General features: G+C 41.1%; 1 long non-coding RNA gene across 1 annotated transcript; it reads left to right on the forward strand.

Annotated features, from left to right (window-relative positions):
• Window positions 1–4,691: 4,691 nt before the first annotated feature.
• LOC118750239 lies at window positions 4,692–6,413 on the forward strand. Its single transcript, XR_004994367.1, has 2 exons — window positions 4,692–5,273; window positions 5,343–6,413. It is a non-coding gene; the product is annotated as an uncharacterized LOC118750239 (long non-coding RNA).
• Window positions 6,414–9,251: the final 2,838 nt, after the last annotated feature.

The raw sequence follows: 9,251 nt of genomic DNA on the forward strand, positions 1-9,251 counted from the left end.
ACATCCTATAGGTGTGACTTCGGAATCATACGTCACATTAATTTGAAATTTGGTATGAAGACATAGCCATAGTAGGCAGTTATAAAAAAAGTATATATGAATGAGTTTGTACATGGGGCGTGACACATCCCATAGGCGTGAAATTTTAAATCAGGAATAATTTCGGGAACCATCAGTCACATGACTTTGTAATTTGGTGTGAAGACAGGTATAGGATAGATGTTTAAAGTAAAATATCCATATATATTTCAAATACGGGGTAGTCAGTCGTGGTCATTCGTTGAGAGCAGACGTGTCGGTGCGAGTCGGTGAACAGCGCATAACAATGAGCGCATGTCAGCATTCACATATTTACATTAAATTAAACTTTGTTCGTTTATTCGTTTATATTAATTATATTAATAAACTATTTAACATTCATTAAATCATCCCAGACAGCATAAGAATTGGATCGCGAATAAACTTGCACGAAAAGGAACGTGCAGCTGCAAATTTCAGTTGCGAAAATTTTAAAATCCAACGAATCGTTAGTGAACTCAGAGCGTCAGCAACCAAACGCAAATACAAAGTTCTGTCGCGCCGTAGCAGAGCTCAGTTGCGCGAGTTAATAAGAATCAGTTTTGCCATTTTATCCGTTTTCCGGATAATTTTATCAATTGGCGTAAATTTGGTAAGCCAAGCGTTGGCAAAAGTGCTTTTTTACCAAGTTTTACCAAGCGACTCGCCAGAATACAATTTCAAAGTAGTGGTATGTATACAGAATGTAAACAAACGCAGGGTTGCAAGGAAAAAAAGTTGAACGAGCTCAAAGTTGGCTGGCATATAAGTTTGCATTTTTTTTTAATTTGGCGACCCAAAATTTATTAGAAGCTGCTAGCCTTATCTCGGAGAAAATTTTCATGTGGGAATGTGTTAAGTATATAAAATTGAAAGAATTTTCTCTAATCCGAAAAGTCTTAAACTACTGGGCCGATTTCAATGATTTTTAGTTTATGTGAATATACAGTGACCCAAATATTAAATGCGACGCGACATTTCAGCTTATTATTTTTTTATGGAAGTCTAGCTGATAGTGGAGTGCAATGGGGTATACATAGTCATTGCGCTGGGTATGCAGTTACAGTTGCATGACTATACTCAATCCCGACTCTTGCGTCCTCGTTCGCGCACTCTGGGCAACGTGAGCAACCCATGTGCGAGATGCGGTAACCCATCCGAGTGGAGCCTTGGGGCACGGCAGAAAGAGAGGGAGCTTCAGTGGGGCCACTCTGACTTATTCGGTTTAAGGGCTCACTGAAGTCTGAAGCGTCTGTTCACCAGTAGGTGCGGCTGCAAGCGGGTGTCTGCTTGGAGCAAGCGGCTCGCTATATAAACGTGTATTTGGTTGCGAAACCACCCCCGTCCCAGCAATGGGTTGTGCGCTGGGCTTGGGACCCGCCACGTAAAAACCACTTCCAGTGAAGAAGCAAGACAAAGCCTCGGATGAGACTCCCCTTATGATGACGACCACGGCAAATGTTTAAAGGACTACGATTTGAGGGCATGCACCTGGAATGTCCGGACCCTTAATGGGGAAGGTGCCTCTGCCCGGCTGGTTGATGTCCTCGTAAGGACAAAAGCTGACATCACCGCCATCCAAGAAATGCGTTGGACGGGGCAAGGCAAACAATGTCTGGGGCCTTGCGACGTCTACTACAGCTGCCATGTAAAGGAGCGCAAATTCGGAGTTGGATTTGTGGTGGGAGAGAGACTCCGTCGCCGAGTACAGTCATTCACCCCGGTGGACGAGCGTCTAGCCACAATCCGCATCAAAGCGAGATTCTTCAACATCTCGCTCATCTGCGCCCATGCCCCGACGGAAGAGAAGGATGAGGCATCCAAGGATCTCTTCAATGAGCGCTTGGAGCGCACGTACGAGCGCTGCCCCCGTCATGATATCAAAATCGTGCTTGGCGACTTCAATGCCAGGGTGGGAAAAGAAGGGATCTTTGGAACCACCGTCGGAAAATTCAGCCTCCACGACGAAACGTCAGACAACGGATTGAGGCTGATCGACTTCGCCGGGGCCCGAAACATGGTAGTATGCAGTACTAGGTTCAAGCATAAAAAGATCCATCAAGCTACCTGGCTGTCTCCGGATCGAAAAACGAGAAACCAAATCGATCATGTTGTGATAGACGGAAGGCACGCTTCCAGTGTTTTAGACGTACGCACACTCCGAGGCCCAAACATCGACTCGGACCACTATCTTGTTGCAGCCAAGATACGCACCCGCCTCTGTGCAGCAAAAAATGTGCGCCCAATATGCAAGGAAAGCTTAACGTCGAAAAGCTGCAATCACAACAGACAGCCAGCGCTTTCGCTACTCGACTCTCACACCTGCTCTCAGAGAGCACTCTTCAACAAACCGACATATGCCAGCAGTGGAACCACATTTCCCGCTCATTAAGTACCGCCGCCGAAGAAGTAGTCGGATTTCAGCGAGCCCGAAAGAACAACTGGTACGATGAGGAGTGTCAGGAAGCTGCAGAGAAAAAAGATGCCGCCTACAGGGCCACGCTGCGATCGGGCGCAACGCGCGCTATGTGGAACCGCTATAGGGATCTGAAGAGGGAAGCGAGACGTATTTGCCGCAACAAGAAGAGAGAGGCAGAAATACGTGAGTGCGAAGAGCTTGAAATGCTGGCCGACAGGAGGAATGCCCGAAAATTTTACCAGAGAGTTAGGCGACTTACGGAAGGTTTAAAGACCGGGGCGCACTCCTGTAAGAACAATAATGGCGACCTAGTAACTGATGTCCAGAGCGTACTGAAATTATGGAGGGAACACTTCCGCCCTACTAAATGGTAGCAGCACGGAAAGTTGTGGAGAAGAAGAACCCGAGCCCGCAGTCGATGATGACGGAGTCGACGTTCCACCGCCTGACTATGACGAGGTACGTATAGCAATAACGTGGCTGAAAAACAACAAAGCCGCTGGAGCTGACAGCCTGCCAGCTGAGCTATTCAAGTACGGCGGCGAGGAGTTGATAAGGTGCATGCATCAACTCTTGTGCAGAATATGGTCAGATGAACGCATGCCCGACGACTGGAATTTAAGTGTGCTCTGCCCAATCCACAAAAAAGGTGAACCCGCCATTCGCGCCAACTACCGCGGGATCAGCCTTCTAAGCATAGGTTACAAGGTCTTATCGAGCGTATTGTGTGAAAGACTGAAGCCCACCGTCAATGAACTGATTGGGCCTTATCGGTGTGGCTTTAGACCTGGAAAATCCACCATAGACCAGGTATTCACAATACGCCAAATCTTGGAAAAGACCCGCGAGAAAAGGATCGACACTCACCACCTATTTGTCGACTTTAAAGCCGCTTTTGACAGCACTATGTCTGAATTTGGCATCCCCTCAAAACTCATACGGCTGTGTAAAATGACGTTGAGCAATACCACCAGCTCCGTCAGAATTGGAAAAGACCTCTCCGAGCCGTTCGCCACAAAACGGGGTTTCAGACGGGGCGACTCCCTTTCATGTGACTTCTTTAATCTGATGTTGGAGAAGATAATAAGAGCTGCAGAACTGAACCGCTCAGGAAAAATTTACTACAAGAGCGTGCAATTGCTGGCTTATGCCGATGACATCGACATCATCGGTAACAAAAACCGCGAAGTCTGTTCTGCCTTTTCCAAGTTGGATAGGGAAGCAAATCGCATGGGTCTGGTGGTAAACGAGTACAAGACGAAGTATCTCCTGTCATCAAACAAACAGTCAGCACATTCGCGCCTTGGCACCCACGTCACTGTTGACAGTTACAATTTCGAGAAAGTAGAGAATTTCGTTTACTTGGGAACCAGCATTAACACCAATAATAATGTCAGCATTGAAATCCCACGAAGAATCACTCTTGCCAACAAGTGCTACTTTGGACTGAGTAGGCAATTCAGGAGTAAAGTCCTCTCTCGACGTATGAAAACCACGCTCTATAAGTCACTCATCATGCCCGTGCTGGTATATGGCGCAGAAGCATGGACAATGACAACATCCGATGAGGCGGCTCTTGGGGTGTTTGAGAGAAAGATTTTGCGGAAGATTTACGGTCCTTTACGCGTTGGCGACGGCGAGTACCGCAGACGATGGAACGATGAGCTGTATGAGCTTTACAATGATATGGACATAGTGCAGCGAATTAAAATACAGCGGCTCCGCTGGCTTGGTCATGTCGTTCGAATGGACACCGACGCTCCAGCTCTGAAAGTATTCAACTCGGAACCCGCTGGTGGTAGCAGAGGAAGAGGGAGGCCCCCACTGCGATGGAAAGATCAGGTGGAGAAAGACTTGGCTTCACTTGGCGTTTCCAATTGGCGTCAGTTGGCACAGAGGAGAAACGACTGGCGTGCTTTGCTGAACTCGGCCAAAATCGCTTAGGCGGTTACAGCGCCAAAAAAGAAGAAGAAGAAGAAGAAGCTGATTACTTACAAACGTCATTTAAATCCAAATTTCATATTTTGTGCTAAAATTAAGAAAAATCTGAATTTTTTTATACCCGAGAGCACTTGTGCACAAGGGTATTATAACTTTGTTCACATAACGGTTGTTTGTAACAGGCAAAACGAATGGAGATAGATATAGACAAATATATACATAAATGATCAGAATGAAAAAAAAACGATTAAGCGGTGACTGTCTGTCCGTCCGTCCGTCCGTCCCTCAGTATATCCAGTAAAAAAACTGTGGTGAAGTCCTTTATGGGGATAAAGTTTCCAGAGGTGAATTTTTAAGTACCACATAATTTCTTACGCGCAGGGTTGCTTTTCAGCACTAATGAAAGAAACTTAAGAAAAACTTAAAAGAAAATGCATATAGTGCATTAATTTTTGAAAGAAATGCCATACTCCATACCATGTACTCTGATTATTAATATTAAAAAATGTATTAGAACTACCGTTTAATGTTATACTTGATACAAATTAATTTTGCTACTCGGAACGCTCTGCGCATTGCCACTGAATACTTGAAATTACATACCTGGTCCTTGGTCTTTCTGTATTGCATCGTGGTGAATTCACATTTCTCAGAAATTTGACAACAAAACAAAATGAAGGGAGTATTTTATTTTCCAACTTTTGCGATTTCTATTGTTTAATGTAAATTTTATGTCTTTTTAGGATATGTTGAGGCAACAAAGAGGGCGCAGTTGGAAAATGAAGTTATTAGTATGAAGTAGCATCTCAGGCACATTTGGAAAATTATGCCTATAAGCAAGATGGAATTTGGGAAAGTAAGTGCCTGGTTGCAGCATATCTATGTATTAAAAAAGTAATAAATTAAATTAAATTGTGTTTAATAGAAATGCTATAAATCGAGTGGCGTTATTTAAGATGTGCTCCAAATATTTGGCGAACTTTCTTTTCGCCTTTTCAACGTGCTAAGTGACAAGATAAGTTGACTGTTATCACAGCCGGTAAGAAGCCCGAAGCAAAGGGAAAACTACCTTCCAGGAAGCTGCCTGCTGTCCCCGAGTCGAAGATAAAGTTAAGCAGGAAGCAGGTAAGCAAACGTGCTACCCTGATCAAGCGTAAACTAAAGCGCTCTGCTGTGATTGCACTCCGCAAGCGTGAAAACTTGGAGCATGCTGAGAAATATCAAGCAAAATATCTCCTGATGGACGCCGTGAGATAAAGTTGCGCCGTCTGGCAAAGAAACGCGGCCCATTCTACGTGCCCGCAGAATGCGGTATCAACAAAGTTGCACCAAAAGTGCGTAAAGTTTTACTGTGGTTCCATCTTCGCCACATTAACAACGGTTTGTTCATAGAATTGAACAATATAACCATTAATATGCTACGGATTGCCGAACCCTATATTACATGGGGCTATCCAAATCTTATATCAGTTCGTGAATTGATCTACAAACATGGAATGGTCAAGCACAACCAACGTGTCCCAAACTCTGACAACTTTGTGATCGAACGCAAATTGGACAAAGCGCACGATATTCAGTGCGTTGATTATTTGGCGCTACTGGATTCCAGTTCAAGAAAGCCTCGAACTTACCGTGGCCACTACGTTGGGGTTGGTGATTTCGGTAACCGTGAAGATAATATCAACAAACTGCTGCGCAAGATGGTTTAAAGAAATTGTCTGGTGTACAAAGTGGAATATTTTTATTTCAAAAATATATAATAATAAAAATAGAAAATAATGTTGTTTTTTTTTTGGAACTTTCTGAAAGTTTAACCCCCAAATATGCCAAATAGAAGGCAGCTTATATTCACGATTCCTTGAATAATGTCGAAATTCCATTGCCGTTTGTAAAGGCCATTTCAGAAGGCTCCATTCCACAAATTTAATTTGTTTTGGTTTTTCAGCTCATTAACGATGCACCCAGGATTGCATTTACCGTCTATGAAAATATTTCATGAAGCGTTCCAAAATTAGCTCCGAGCAACTAAAAGTTGGTTAAGCTTAAGTGAAATAGTTTTTTATTAAATATTTATTCCTGGTATTTATTAAAAAAAAATCAGGTCAATATTAAGCTTATATTCACGATTCCTTGAATAATGTCGAAATTCCATTGCCATTTGTAAAGGCCATTTCAAAAGGCTCCATTCCACAAATTTAATTTGTTTTGGTTTTCAGCTCACTAACGATGCAGCCAGGATTTCATTTACCGTCTATGAAAATATTCCATGAACCATTCCAAAATTAGCTCCGAGCAATTAAAAGTTGGTTAAGCTTAAGTGAAATAGTTTTTTATTAAATACTAGCCAATGCCCGCTTACTTCGCGGCACCTAATAAGAGCTTTTGCGTTAGCCAATGCTAAAGAGCGTTTAAAAACAAAATTAGTCTGTAAAGTCAAAATTTTTGAATTAAGTTGAAACCGCTAAGGCGCAGTATCCTCCTCACACATAGGCCAATAATAGTAACCCTGTGATACCATATGGAATACCAATCCCTTTCGGTTTCATGAGCTTTACCGATGGTCTTATTTCCACCTGTGAGATCTCTGCCAAGCATGCGTAATCTTTTTGTATGATCTTGCAACTACAACATTGGTGCGATGCGTATGCCAATAACAGTTCTTATAGGGAAACTCAAGAGCACAGAAGTGCGTTTTCTGTTATAGGAGGGCCAAGAATCCTCGCTGTCCCACAGGATGAAAAGTTTTCCGGTACATTGCTAAATGAGTCGTGTGATCTCTTAGGTATCTTTCAAATGAAGCAATTGATATACCTACGGTAATCTTTCCTTGTTAATTCACCACTTTTACAATTCGTGGTAAAATTTATGAACTTATTTCTGGGTAGATGCAAGACCGTATGATTGTGCATGAGGGCGTCAGAAAAACTTAACCCCATCCTTCATTTAGACATCTGAAAACTAAATTCGTATAACTTAAACATAGGTCCAAAGCAGACCAACCACACGTGGTTTCTATACATTTCGGCTGCAGCGCCATCCATTGGGTTCATTTTCTGCAAAACCATTGCTTACCATAAAATGAATACGTGTTATGAATTTCAACCTTAACTCCAGCGGCACTAATCGGGTAAATTTTTATCAAAAGAATTTTCTAGCATACAGGTACATAGCTCACATTTAAAATTTGAACGAAATCGGTTAATAAATACGATTTTTATAAATAACTCTACTCCAGCACCACCTAGCGAGTTTTCTAGTAGCATATAATTGGACCATATATGTATGTAAGATAACCTCCGACAATCTGACGGAACTCTATTCAGTGGTTTATGAGTTTATTCCGAAAAACGAAAACGGCTATCATTTTATGCAAATAGGTATGTAGATAGGACAGCTTATAGCGAAACTCGTAACATAATTGTGAAACATTTAAAAAAATTCTTCAAAATTTTCACATAAATCCAATAGCTCAATGGGATTTAGAAATCTAGGAGAAAATGGTTCCCAATCGAATGATACTTGCGCGTTTACGTAAATGTATATCTTTCCAGCCTTTCCAATAATTACCACTTTTCGCCATAACTACGGTATTGATAACACATGTAGGTGTGTAGAATTTCAGGCGAAAGCAGTTCCAGAGATAAGCTATATGAGAAGTTCAGTTTGTATGGAAGGAAGGAGCCATGCCCCCTTTCCCAATGCATTTGCAATATATGCATCAGTGTTAAGCTTCAGTTTCCCAGCGTAATTGGTTTTAGAGATATATTGGTTTTTTACGTTTTAGTCTGTATAAGAATTTTGGGAATATCCCGAGCTACATCCCGAGTAAATTTTTGGTCAGAATATTTATTTTCAAGGTGTTGCCAAATATGAACCAAGTCGGTGCAGCCGTTTAGTAGGTTAGTGAAATACATTGTAAAGAGAACTGTATGAAATTGTAAAACGTGACGTCTCAGATTTCTTAAATTTTTTGGGAGCAACAACGAAAAGTTTTAATTTTTTTTAGCGAAAAACCTTCCACACAGAAAAAAAAAATTAAGTTTGTGGTTATATCAAGGCGAAATTTCCATTGCTAACTCTAAATATAACAACGACGCGCTGGAAAAAGTTAATACGTTCAAATACCTAGGAATAATGATCGACGATAAACTAAAACAAAAAAAAAATTGATTATATATTTTCAATTAGAGCTCTAGCAATACATTAGCTTTTGCGCATCAACAAACATACAGACAAACGTACCGAAATTTTAGATTTGGCTTCTGTTATCTAATAAACCCCTATTAATTTTTCTTTAACATCTATTATGTACAGATATCGGCCTGTTGCAATTTTATTATTCTCAATTACTCTCGTTTGATACCCATATGGCAACACTTAGTTTATATTATAAATTTAACTGAATTAAAGTTTTCAAATAAGTGGCAACCCGCTTGAAGAATATTTTCAAAAATAAGCTTCCTAATCCTCTTTAGTTTAATATTCGTATTGCAATATTTCATTTATTTTACAAATTTTAATGAATACAATTTTTAATCAGTTCGCAAATCCCCTAAAAATATTTTCAGCATTAAAATTTCCTATCGTCTTTAGTTTGATGCCAAAATTGCTATCAATTAAATTAAATTAAAGTTTTCAGATAGGTGGCAACTTTCCACAAAAATATTTGCAGCTGTAAGCCTTTGTAAATTTCTTTCTTTTGACAGCCATATTGCAGTATTAACTTTACCGTATCAATTGACCTAAACTGAAATTTAAAACACAGGGGGCAACTCTCTAATTTTTTCTTCCATATTGGAAGCTAGATCTCTAGCGATACATCGGTGAAAACTGC

This window comes from Rhagoletis pomonella, unplaced genomic scaffold (assembly GCF_013731165.1).
Source record: "Rhagoletis pomonella isolate Grant_MI unplaced genomic scaffold, Rhpom_1.0 Rhpom_scaffold_00176, whole genome shotgun sequence".
Taxonomy (NCBI): domain Eukaryota; kingdom Metazoa; phylum Arthropoda; class Insecta; order Diptera; family Tephritidae; genus Rhagoletis; species Rhagoletis pomonella.